The following is a 14,227-nucleotide window of genomic DNA, read 5'->3' as shown; positions in this document are numbered from 1 at the left end:
GCAAGCATCATGGATTGGGGCACATGTGGACAGGAGGTTGTTTACCTCCTGGCTGGTGGGGTGGGGGAGGAAGGAAAAATGGGGGAGAGAAAGAGGGAGAGGGAGGAAGGGAAAGAGAGAGAGTGGGGGAGAGAGAAAGAGAACTGGGAACAGGTCTATTCTTCAAAAGCATTATCAGGCTCTGAGTTCAAGCCCCAGGACCAGTGCACAAAAAAAAAAAAAAAAAAGAAAGTAAGCATACTCTTGAATAACTGTTCCAATGAAAATAAGATGAATGCAGATTCATAAAACTTGAGGGAGTGGGGAGTCAAGACTTAGATAAAGTCACTTGATGGAGAGAGTTTAAAATTTTAAGTAGAAAATGCAGTTTCACAACTATGGTTCATTGAAGCTACTGAGAATTAAAAACAGAAATACTAACCTGGGTTTTCCAGGTGGGAGTCAACTTTAAATACATGGAGGGAAGTGCGTTTTAAAAGGGCTCCACTGAAAATGAAATAAACCTGGGTTCAATGCTTTTCTTTTATTGTATGTTGTGATAGTTCTAGGGCTTGAACTCAGGGCCTGAGGGCTGTCCGTGAGCTTTTATCACTCAAGGCTAGCTCTTTACCAGCTTTTTAGTGGTTAACTGGAGATAAGCGTCTCACAGACTTTTCCCCAAAATCTGGTTTTTAAGCCAGATCCTCAGATCTCAGCCTCCTGTGTAGCTAGGATTACTGATGTAAGCCATGAGCACCCAGCGAGTTTAATGCTTTTTAGCCAATAATGACAATGGACAACCATCTGAGAAAATAATCTTATTTATAGCAGTTTCATTTGACCAACATATACATTGCCTCTGAGTTAAGGAGAGAAAATAACAAAGAAATTACCTTGGATTTCCAAGAAACTATCATCTAATTAAATACAGATAAGGTATGCAAATAGCTGCCATTTTAGGATTTAGAAAAATTATTATCCTAAGACTTAAAAAAAAAATAGGGGCCAGGTGCTGGTAGCTCTGAGCTACTCAGGAGGCTGAGATCTGAGGATCGAGGTTCAAAGCTAGTCTGGGCACTAGCCTTGAGCAAATGAGTTTAGGGACAGCACAGCACCCTGGACATGAGTTCAAGTCCTATGACCAATTTAAAAAAAAAAAGGGAGAAAGAATCTCTACATCTCAGTAAATATGTGACTACTTGTTCAAGGCAATGCATGTTACTTTTTCTTTCCCCAAAGCTTTAACTGGAAGTTTGCCTTAAACTCATTTTCTGTTGCATATTTAATTGAATCAGCATGTAATAAGAACGATTTCTGATAGTGAGTGTCACAGGGCAAACAACTGTGGCTCTTTGGGAATTGGCTTCCAACTTTTTTTTTCATTCATGGAGGCATTGCATTAAACTTCATATTTTAAATGAATAAATATATGCTTATTGTAGAAAACACTAAAAGTTAAAAGTAAACAAAATAAAAAACACCCATATGTGTAATGTCCCATATTTTACATATAAATCTTTAACAGGCATTTTGAAAAGTAAAAGTAGAATGATACCGCGAACCTAAGGGTTGCATGCTGTGTTCTGATTTTGTCACTGGGTTGCTATCTTTATGTTTTAAAAATAAAACAACAGAATCATCTTCTATCAAGATCCAGAATGAAAACCAATTGATTGAAACATTTTTACATGAAAGGTGAAATTTACAAAGCTTTTGCTTTCTGTCATAATCACCCTAATTCCTGGCTTTTGTAACATAATTCTGTTTGTGACTAAGATTTTTTTTTTTTTTTTTTTTTGGCGGTCATGGGGCTTGAATTCTGGGCCTGGGGCACTGTCCCTGACCAATTCAGCTCAAGGCGAGCGCTCCACCACTTGAGCCACAGCACTACTTCCAGCTTTTTCTGCTTATGTGGTGCTGAAGAATCGAACCCAGGGCTTCATGCATGAGAGGCAAGCACTTTCCCACTGAGCCACCTTCCCAGCTCCTATGACCAAGATTTTGACAAACAACCAAATATTTCTTGGAGTATGTATCTTCCTTACAAATAATATTATTTTAATTTTTTTATTAAGATTTACATTTGTTTTTTGAAGTAAATCTTCTGCAGTTGTTTGAATTAATTGGTACCCCCTTTTGCAGCCTCTCTTGGGCACAAAAATATACATTCTTATAAGGTAAAGTGGCTCATACCTGTAATCCTTGCTACTTCGGAGGCTGAGATCTGAGGATCCTGGTTCAAAGCCAGCCAGGGCAGAAAAGTATATGAGACTCATCTCCAATTAATCTCCAGAAGACCAGAAATAGAGCTGTGGCTCAAGTGCCATCCTTGAGCAAAAGAAGTTCAGAGGAAATGCCCAGTCCCAGAACCCAAGCCCCAGGACCAACACAAATAGATAAATAGATAAATAAATGAGTAAATAAATACATCATCGAGTCTTCACTTTCTAAACTTTCATTTAAATGGAATACATGATTTTTTAGAGCAAACAAAAACAATTCTTTTGACTATGGTAGGGTTTGAACTCAGAACTTTGCATTTGCTAGTCAGGCACCGTGTCACTTGAGTCACACTCCAGCTCAGATACATCTTCTAAATTAAGAGTGAAGGGCTAATATATTTTTTAAATAGTTGCAAATATGAGACTATTTTTCTATTGATTTCACACTGGAAGATTATCTTGCATATGGTAAACTGATGGCACAATTTTCTCCCCTCAAAAAGAACTCTGCCAATGATGTGTCTTTGGCATTTAGTGTCACAGAGATCTGAGTGTTTGTTTTTTTCAATCCTATCCCACATAATCCACTTACCCATTACAGGCTTGTCTTTAATCTCTTCGGAGTTTTTATAAATTGAGGATTTGTCAAGATGTAATGTGGTGAGACTTATTAAGATTCATTTCCCAGTGATTTATTTTTTTTTCAGTTTGAGAAAAATTCTACATTTGTGTGTGATTCTTGATCGTGCAAGAATCCACCAGGTGCACAGAGAATTCCGCAATGGATTCTCAATTCTCTCTATCTACCACTTTTATCATCTCCAGTGCAACATTTTCCATTCTGTTATTCTTTGTCTGTGTTCTTGAGCATTTCTTACTCTCATCCTCAAGGGCACTGATTTGATTTTCTGAATTTTCAGGGTCCCCCCCCATAATTGCTGTGATTTGGAGTTCTATGACTAAAATTGTATGTTTTCTTGAGTACTTTCCTCAACACACATTTCCCCTTTAGCATCTGATTCTTCTATTCTCTACTTTCCTACTTCATATGTTTCTGTTCTGTTCCAGTTGCCAGTTGCTAACATCTAACTTTGCTTGTCAAAATAATGGAGAAAAAAAGAGATGTACAGCTTGGGAATGTGGCTTAGTGTTAGAGTGCTTGCCTCACATGGGTTTGATTCCTCAGTACCACATACACAGAAAAAGCTGGAAGTGGCACTGTGGCTCAAGTTGAGCAAAAGAAGCTCAGGGACAGTGCCCAGGCCTTGAATTCAAGCCCCAGGACTGGCAAAAATAAAAGGGAGAGAGGGGGGGGTGCAAAACTCCTAGGGGTTTTAGCAACTAGAGAAGAAAGGGATACAGATGAAGAAATCTCTTTTAAGCTCACAGCAAACCAGAATTTGCTGGATGAAATACAATGGTGTTCTCCTATCCAATCCCATCAGCTTGAGAATGAAGAGATGTATTCTAAAAGCTAGTGAGAGCAGAAAAGGGGGCATCTAGGACCATCAGGACAACTCCCTCCCCTGAGGTTTTACACCCCTCACCATGGTCCTGAGCAGTTCTGGGTGCAAGCCCGTGGGCCCAACAGCACCATGGCTCTAAGCTGTCACACGTGCAGTCCACTTGGCATCACATCATGGCCCATTGTCCTGGAAAACCTGCAAGTGAACAGCAGACTGAAGGAACCCCAGAGTTATCGAGGATCGAGCACCTGGTCAGAGGGAGTAAGGATGCAGATCTCAAGAGTCCTTGTACCTTATTCACTCCTGCACAACACACCCCAGGCCTTGCCTGCCCTTGGGACCCTCTTGTCTAGCATGAGGTCTGCTTATATTTTTCTTCAACAAATCTTTGCTGGTTTTACTTCTCCCTCTGTGTCTGTGGCCATCAATCCTTGAGACCACAGAGACAAAGAACCAGATTTTGCAAGTTTTCAGTACCAGTGGGACAATAACAAAGCTTGTTATTTGACAAGGCCAAATATTCCCTCTTCTTCTCACATTTTCATCTGTACTGAATTTTCCTAAGCTTGCAATTGCTGTTTTGGGAACCCAGAAACTGATGTCAGGGTTTTTTTTTTTTAATATATATGTATTTGTCAATGCTGTCTAAGTTAAAGGATGAGAGAGATTTGGATTCATGGTTTCAGAGGCTGTAGTAGTTTATAGTCAGCTGGCTCTGTTGTGTCTGTGCCATGGCAGTGCATCATGGGAGGAAGGAAGAAAGCTGGCTGGTGCACACATGGACTGTGTTTAGACCCCTGGACTCCATGGTGGTCCACTCCACCTGGAGAGCAGGAAGTAGAGAAACAGATGGAGAAGAGTCCTGAGAAAGCATCGCTGAGGACGTTACCCCCACTAGAACAAGCCCCCTTCAAAGACAAGGCCCTCCAGGACAAGTCCCTCCGATGTCAGCTCCTCCCAGGACCAGTGCCCCCCCAGGACAAGCCCTCAAGGACACAGTCTCATGACCTACTTCATACTTGAACCTTTTGAGGGAAGACTTCATATCCTAAACAGTAATATCAACCATGCAAATAACTTCCTGCACACCCATCTCTCTAAGGCTCTGCGCTTTCATCGATCAATAGGAACAACTGTGACACACCAGGCTGGATTTCCACCACCAGATGGACAGAACTCCCCTGTCGTCATCAGCAGATCTAAGTTATCTTTCTGGTATGTGAAGAGTTAGAAATGACGCTTAACTAGATCCTTATATATCACCCTGCACCAGAATCAACTCCAAATGGATCAAAGACCTTGAACTCAAAGCAGACACTCTGAAAACATGACAGGATGGAATAGGAGAAACCTTAGGTCTCCTTGGCTCAGGCCGAAATTTTCTGAATAGAGACCCGGAAGCACAACAAATCAAAGAAAGGTTGGACAAATGGGATTGCATAAGGTTGCAGAGCTTCTGCAGGGCAAATGACATAGCTAGCAAGATCAATAGAAAGCCCACCGATTGGGAGAAGATCTTTACTAGCCATACAACGGACAAGGGTCTCATATCTAAAATATACTTGGAACTCAAAAAATTAAACCACCCAACAACAAATCCTCAAAGAAACAACTGCCCAATAAATAAGTGGGCGAAAGACTTAAAGAGAAGCTTCTCTGAAGAAGAAACAAGGATGGCCAATAGACACATGAAGAAATGTTCAACATCCCTAGCCATAAAAGAAATGCAAATCAAAACAACATTCAGATATCACCTCACTCCAGTTAGAACGGCAAAAATCAAGAACTCTAACAACAACAGATGCTGGAGGGGATGTGGACAGAAAGGAACCTTACTTCATTGTTGGTGGGAATGTAAACTTGTTCAACCACTTTGGAAAGCAGTATGGAGGTTCCTCAAAAGACTTCACATAGATCTCCCCTATGATCCAGCAATCCCACTTTTGGGCATTTACCCAAATGTTTACAAACAAGACCACACTAAAGCTACCAGCACAACTATGTTTATTGCAGCATTATTTACCATAGCTAAGATATGGAACCAACCCAGATGCCCCTCAGTAGATGAATGGATCAAGAAAATGTGGTATATATACACAATGGAATTCTATGCCTCCATCAGAAAGAATGACATTTCCCCATTTGTTAGGAAATGGAAAGGCTTGGAAAAAATTATATTAAGTGAAGTAAGCCAGGCCCAAAGAAGCATAGGTCCCATGGTTTCCCTTATTTGCAAAATCTAGTATAGGTATGAGTCAAGCAGAAAAGGTCAGATAATGTGATGTTAGGAAAATGAACCCTTAAATATGTATTTTAATGTTTTCGTTTCTTTCATGCATATGTTTCTAACGCATTTATAAGATTATTTCTTTGTTGCTTTGTATGTCCCTCCCCCACAGTGTAACCCCCGCTTTCACTATATTTGATGTCTGTATAACATGTGGAGGAGATGAGGACAAACAAGTCGTTTAAGGATTCAGGTGGACCTGTTGCAACAATGAGAAGTACAAAATGTCATGTCAAAACCAGCTTTACAATGTCGGTGTGGGGGGGGGAGGGGGGTACAATTGGGTGGGGGGAGGGGGGTAAAATTGGGTGGGGGGAGGGGGGAGGAGGGGAAGGGAAGTGAAGGGTAAACAAAGGAGGAGGCTGCAATGCTTGGTAAGAAAAGTATGCATTATCCTGCCCATGTAATTGTAGCCCCTCTGTACAGTATGTTCCCAAATAAAATAAAATACAATTAAAAAAAAAAAAAAGAATATCAAAATACTTGGTGTATTTTATATGGAATTATATTTGCGTTGGAGTAATATACCATCATTTTAATAATTTCAAGTGAGGCCTTTGTCTATGAAGACAAGTTTAGGTACAAAGTAAGCTGAAATAAAGTCTTTCATTTCTAAAAAAAAAAAAAAAAAAAGAAATGACGCTTAATTCTACCCGGAAGCATTCTCTTATTAATTCAGAGAAGCACTCCCAGCCCACCGTGGGCAATGATGAACATGACACACCTTCAGTTTGGAAACCTTTCCTAGGTTTTGAGTTTATAGGTAACCTGGACTTAACAATAGTGAGGTTCCCACTGTAGTAGAGTGCTTGCTTAGCATACAGGAAGCCCTGAGTTTGACTCCTCAGTAGCACATAGACAGTGCAAGTGGCACTGTGACTCAAGTGGTAGAGTGCTAGCCTTGAGCAAAAGAAGCTCAGGGATAGGGCCCAAGCCCTGAGTTCCATCCCTAGGACTGGAAAAAACTTAATGGATAAAAGAAAGAAGATGGGGGTATGGAGGAAAGAAAAAGGGCCTGAGGAAAGTGTGATACTGCGTAGAAGAAAAGCTTGCCAGGTATTGTGGCCTATTCAGCTTGCAGATGGCAGGATGAGCTGATAAACCAAACCTAGCCAGGCAAAGAAATGGGGGGACAGAGACTACCAAAAAAGAAGGAAGTAAGGACAAAAGACTGAGGAAATAAGGGCTAGGCAGTAAATCTTTGCCATCAGGGCCTTACAGGAAACAGAAAGGAGACCTGTCAATCAGAAAGTTACCTTCAAGAATGCCAATTTTTGCTATTCAACTCAAGGCCAAGTTCTGTAATGAAGAAGATTGGCACAAATGGCATTTTCCCCATGGCACATCTGTAGCACATGCTGTCTCTTCACCATTCTTTTCCTTTAGGAGGGGGCACCTCCTAAAGGAACCAATGGGGGTGAGAGAGAAAGGAGACCAAGCTCATGAAGACAAAATCAGTCTGAGTCGCGTCAAGGTCTCATTTATTGGCAAAGAGGCTTGCTTATGCTTTTATAAGGGTAGAAGGGGAAATACTGTGAGGAAGGGCAGGGTAGATGAAGAATTTTAATAATGGGGTTAGGGTAAGGTCTTTTTGGTCCAACGGTTTCTACAACAGACTGGCCCAGCCTGTTCCAGGAACTTAATCTAAAAGTACTTCTTGTGGTATTTCCGAGATTGTTTGTCACAGTTTGCACAGGTGTCTGTAAAAGGTCAGAGCATTCTCAGGTAGGTTTTAGGTCTCCAACAATTCCCCCTCCTTTTATTAAAATGGCCAGAGTTGACTTTTGGCCCGGCTGAGAGAGCCCCTGTCTTAGGCTATATGGGGTGCCTCCTGCTTCTGGCAACGTGCCATGTTGAGCCGGTCTCGATGACCTCTGTACGTTGTGCCTCCAGCGCAGGCCCCATACTAATCCCGTCATTGAGTACTCTCTAGCTAGCCCGGAGGGGAGGTCGGGACCGTGAGGCGCCGAACCTGAGCCCTTGTTCTGCCTCAACAGCCTGTTCTTGGGTCTCTAATTGATGGTAATGTACTGAAACGGTTTTGGTAAGGGTCGAATCGATCTGGTTTTTAATAAACTGAGTTAGCCGTTGAAAAGCCCAAGGACCCAAGCTAGGAAGAGGAAGAAGGTAATCAAGGGGACGAGGAGAGGGAGTAACGTGGACAGCAGAGGGTTGTGACTGACCCAGGCCCCAACTCCGGAGTTCCAGTTCCAACTGGAGAGGTTAAGTTGTCTTTGTTTTAGGCGTTTTTGTAACTTCTCCATGGAGTCCCTTACCACCCCAGTGTGATCTGCATAAAAGCAGCATTCTTCTTTTAAGGCAGCACATAGGCCTCCTTCCTTTAGAAACAATAAATCCAGACCTCTTCTGTTTTGTAGCACCACCTCTGAAAGTGAGGATAGGGATTTCTCCAAAGCGGAGATGGACCTTGTTATGGTTTCGAGGTCATCGGTCACGGCTGCATGTAATTGTAAAAATTCCTTATTTTGTATTAGGGCAGTAGTCCCTGTACCTACCAGGCAAAAGGGCTAAGGTTAAGGATATAGGCTCCCGAGGATACCTGAGCTTTTGTTCAAATAATTGAAGGAATGTATGTTCCTCATAATAAGTGACCCGAGGCCATAGTTGGATTAGCACACAAAATTCGGAAGAGTGGTTAAACACCTCAATGGCCACACAAGGCGTTAACCCCGTGTTGCAGGCCCAATAAGACCCATTGGGGGGCAAAAAATAACCACTCGATCCTAAGTTTGAAATAGTTTTGTTGCACAGGTGTCGGTTGTTCTCAATGCTTGGTATTCGGATCTCAGAACTAATAGAAGGACTGCGCTGACCTTTTTCTTTTACAAAAGACACCAGTCTGTTGAGTATATAAGGTCCGATTGTAACAAAAATAACAGTACCAGAGCCCCTTACATTTTTTTTTCACCAGTCCTGACTCGTGTATCATAGTTAACTTAATTTTATACCAGCTTTACTTGTAAGCTCCAATTTTAAGACATACTCATACCATCTGCTACGTACTTAAACTTTTTGAGGTTTGTCTTAAAGACAATCCTTACTTTTCAAATTTTTCCAATTCCTTTCCCAAGGCTTTTTTTTACTACCTTCTTTCTTTACAATTTTTTAAGCATCTTTGTGGCTGGAGTTTAAAACTGCCCAATTTTCCTTTGGCTTGTGGAACCTTTATCTTAGAACAGCCTTAAGGCACCACTGTGATGCGGAAGCTTGCTAGATTTTAAGGCTAAGAGTATTACCTCCATTGATAACACACTCAGGTTATTACCATACCAGAGCCAAACTAGGCTTTGACCATAGAGTGGATTTCTAGTCACTTATGCACTGAAGTGCTTAAGGTAAGCAAGCCAGTGATATCCTTGTCCCCAATATCCACTGTGGGAAGAGAGGGTTTCTAGATATCACCCAAAAGAATGTCCCACAAGATCTTAGATTTAGCAGCAGTCAACCAGGAAGCAGACTCAGGTGATGGAATCAGGCAGGAGTTCCTCCAGGTGGCTGTCAGGCCATCATTCCCCAACAGCAGCAGCAGCAGCAGCAGCAGCCTGGTCTCTTAGTAGCTCCAAGGGACTGTCACACCTCATGCTGGGCTGTAAATTCCTACACAGACTGGTTAAGGATACATTGCATAGGCTTGGCAGGCTTTGATCCTGCTGGTTTTTAAGATCTTTAAACAATAGCCCAGGACAATTTACCAAAATCACAACTGTTTTACTAAACAGATATTTTTGTAAATAGACACAGAAGGCTCAGAAGGCTTAGTCTTGTAACCATCTCTGACAGATGCAGTCTCCACACCTTGCACACCAACAACTGTAAACACTATTCTTTATGCCTTTTTTTAAAAAAAATTATTTTATCTATTTTGCCTCATTTTTTTCAAAACTGACTCCGGACCCTTGATCTTAAAATGGGGGTAGAAGGGCGAAGGTCCATCTTCTGTAACTTCTTCAAGCTGACTTCAGGGGCGTTGACCTTACCTAGCCAGGAACTATAACTTTAACCTATTTTACAAAGAGGCTATCAGGGTTAGATGTCTCCCAATTCCTCTCTGGTTTGGTTTCCTGGCTTCTAATGGGCGATTTACTCTGTCATATGCTATCCTGCCAGATGCCCCAAGCAGTAGACCCAACCTATCTTGCATTAGGACCTCCAAAACTATGAGTTAAACTAAAATTTTTCTCTTACAACTTAATTTTCTTCAATATTTCATTACAGGGATAGAAAGTTTACACACCCAAAGCCAGCACTGGTGGCTCATACCTGTAATCCTAGCTACCCAGGAGGCTGAGATCTGAGGATCACGGTTCAAAGCCAGCCCGGGCAGGAAAATCCGTGAGACTCTTATCTCCAATAAACCACTAGAAAACTGGAAGTGGCACTGTGGCGCAAGCAGTAGAGTGCTCGCCTTGAGCTGAAGAGCGCAGGGACACCACCCAAGCCCAGAGTTCAAGCCCCACGACCGACCAAAAAAAAAAAAAAAAAAAAAAAAGCAAGTTTACATACCCAGAAGCAAAGTGAGTTTTCTCTTTCTCACTACCAAGAACTCCATGGGTACTAATCATATTACTCATGCACTATACTCTCTTAACAATAGCAGATAAAAATAAAAATCATATTATGTACTTTGTAAAGGCAAACAGTAACATTGCCCTTGTAGTGTATAATTGCCTTGAATTTAGTTAACATTATTTTTGTCACCAAGACTTATGTATCAAAGATGTAACACTTACTTGTAATATTGCTATGTAATAAAAAAAAATAAATTTCAGTATGGCCAAGAATGGGAAAGTGATTCATATGACTTATGAAAACCTATACAATACACAACTGTTAAAAAGGTACATTACTAGAAATCAAAGTGCAACAGAACAGAGTGCCCCAGAAACAGACACCCACATATACGGTAGTCATGACCTTCGACAAAGGATCTGGCACAATCCAATGGAAGAAAAAAATTTTACAAATGATGGCAGAATAACTGTATATTCATATGGAGACATACTAACCTAGACTCCTACCTCACACCACTCCCCAAAACAGACTTGACAAGTCACAGAGCTACAACTGTAAAAGCTGAAGCCAGACAGCTTTAGTGGAAAACAATGAAGAAGACTGTCATAATAGGGAGAGGGCAAAGATTTCTCAGGCAGAAGAAGAAAAATAGTAAGTATGACTATTAAATTTTAATTCTCCTCAAAAACATAGTTAAGGAAAAGAAAAAGCAAGTCACGAAATGAGACTAAAGAGCTACAAAACACGTATATGACAAAGAACTGGTTTCCAGATATATATTCCCAGCTATTTGGGAAATAGAGATAGAAAAGACTGCAATACAAGGCCACTTTGCCAAAATGTTAGTGAGATTCCATCTCAAATCACTGGCATGTGGCATATGCCTGTGATCCCACCTGTGTACGAGACAGAAGTAAGAGGATCACAATCCAGGCCAACCTGAGTAAAATCATGAGACCTTATTAAAAAAGTAACTAAAGCAAAATGGGCTGTGAGTGTGGCTTAGGTGGTAGAAGTGCCTTCCTATCAAGCATAAGATCTTGAGTTCAAACCAAAGTAGAGCAACAACAACAATAACAACAAAAAAATCAACAACTTTATCCAATATTAAAAATGTCATCCTTTGTGAAGGATGACATTCAAAACAGCTCCTAATGCTACTACATATCAACAAGAATGACCAAAATTAAAAAGACTGACAACCCAAGGATTTAGAGCAACAGGAATTCCCATATATTATTAATGTAAGAATATAAGCAAACAACCACTTTGGAAATATACCTGGCAGTTTCTTACAAAGGTAAACACACATCCACCACATGATCAATCCATTCTACTTCTATGTATTTACACAAAAGAAACAGAAAATATATGTGTAGCCAGGCCTGGTGGCTCACACCTGTAATCCTAGCTACTCAGGAGGCTGAGATCTGAGGATCCCAGTTCTATGCCAGCCCGGCAGGAAAGTCCGTGAGACTCTTATTTCCAATAAACCACTAGAAAATCAGAAGTGGTATTGTAGCGCAAGTGGTAGAGCACTCGTTTTGAGCTGAAGAGCTGAGGGACAGTGCCCAGGCCCAGAGTTCAAGCCCCACAACTGACACACACAAAAAAGGAAATATATCTGTGTATAAACATGTATCTACATACACACATATGTGTATATACCTACAAAAATGTTACAGCAGGATCATTCATAATATGGAAAACTGAAAATATCCATATGTCCATATAGGGAAACTGTGGTATATCTATACAATGATTTGAGCAATAAAAAAGAACAAACTGTGTCAACATAAAGGTGGCTCAGTGGTAGAATGCTTGCCTTGCATGTATGAGGCCCTGAGTTTGATTCATCAGCATCAAATAAACAAAGAAAGCCGGAAGTGGTGCTGTGGCTCAAGTGGTAGAGCACTAGCCTTGAGTTGAAGAGCTGAGGGACAGCAACCAGGCCCAGAGTTAGTGTGTGTATGATTTTTTTAACCAGTGAAGGTTGGCACTTTACCATTGGAATCACAGCTCCATTTCTGGCTTTTTTAGTAGTTTATTGGAGATAAAGAATCCCACAGACTTTCCTGTCTGGGCTAGCTTTGAACCATGATCCTTAGATCTCAGCTTCCTGAGTAGCTAGGATTACAGGCATGAGACACCACTGCCAACTTTATTCTATATGATTCTTTTTATATGAAATCAAACATCATCAAGCAAACTTAAACTATGATGGCAAAATAGAAGAGAGGTTGGCTCTGCTAGAGGAGAGGTAGGGACCATCTGTGAGAAGTCCATAAGGGACTTTCTATGGTGATGTATTATGTACATTTTGATGGACTTTGGGTTATATATATGTCATGGTTAAAACTCAGCACTTACATATTTCAAAGATATATGTATTTCATTGAGTACACATTCTAGATTTTTTTAAAAAGCCACAACAAGTTTTTAATTTTAGTTAATGATAGGTATTAAGTGCCTGGAGGATATTTCATGATATCTTCAATTTACTTTGAAACATATCAAAAATTAAGTTGGATTAATGGATAAAGAGAATGGTGGACCAATAGAGAGAAATGTGACAAGTCAAGTATAGAGCAATGTTAGAACTGAGATTACAAAACAAGGTCTGCTGGAAAATGTGTTCAACTTTATGTCTGACATCTATAGTGATAAAATTTTCATGATCCAGTGTTGAAAACATGGCATGAAAGAAATATTTACTGATATGAAAAGATTTATATAACAGAAACTATAAAAGTGTTATGTTTTGCTGGGCACCGGTGTCTCATTCCTGTAATCCTAGCTACTTAGGAGGCTGAAATCTGAGGATTGCTGGTTCAAAGCCAATTTAGGCAGCAAAGTCTGTGAGACTTGCAATTTCCAATTAAACACCCCCCCCCAAAAAAAAACAAGCCGGAAGTGGAGCCTTAAGCAAAAAAGCACAGGGTCAGCATCCAAGTCCTCAATTTAAGCCCCAAAACTCACACCCCCCCACACACAAATGTATGTTTTCTTATTTTTTTTAAATAAATACATGCAGTGGTGTCATTGCTTACAGCCCTTATGGTAGGATTTAGCAAATAAGATATGCAACAAAAGCTGTTAAAAAAAAAAAAAGGCCCAGTCACAGTTGGTCTGTAATAAAATATGCATGTAGTGTTGGTTTCATTGAAGATGGCACAGTCAGACCTTGCAGCTCATCAGGAAAAAATTTCCTTTTTGACAATCATATCCATACCCAAAGGCAGGGCTTGCTGCTACTGCTAAACAATTATTTGATTTAATATGCCACAGATGTTCGGATTATAGATGTATATTTGACAGACTGCCACCTATACCTCATCTCATACCTATACCTATGCCTATACCTCATCTGTAACTGAAAGCAAAACCTAGATACCAGACATGGTCTGATGGACAGGATATGCTGTGGGCTCACTGCTGGTTAGGTAGACATGGACCCTCAGAGTACCCAAACCTGCCTTCGGTGCTGTTTTGATTTTGCTGAGCTAAACCCATCGCAACTCATTCATAATCAGCTTGCATTTCACATGGACAGACACATGTCTGAGTTTACGGAATGCATTTTCAATGAACTGGGTAAATATGATCTGTGTGCTTTAAAAGAGACACATCCTACAGTGCAGGACCTGACCACAAAGAACTCTAGCGTTGGAACTGTTGGTGCAGACTTGTCTTCTAGTTCCTGGCCTTGCTAGGCCAAGTCAGGCTTTAATAGTAGTTTT

Source organism: Dipodomys merriami, unplaced genomic scaffold, assembly GCF_024711535.1.
Source record: "Dipodomys merriami isolate MVZ:Mamm:240054 unplaced genomic scaffold, mDipMer1.0.p SCAF_104, whole genome shotgun sequence".
Classification (NCBI taxonomy): Eukaryota; Metazoa; Chordata; class Mammalia; order Rodentia; family Heteromyidae; genus Dipodomys; species Dipodomys merriami.
This window is presented reverse-complemented; position numbering follows the sequence as displayed.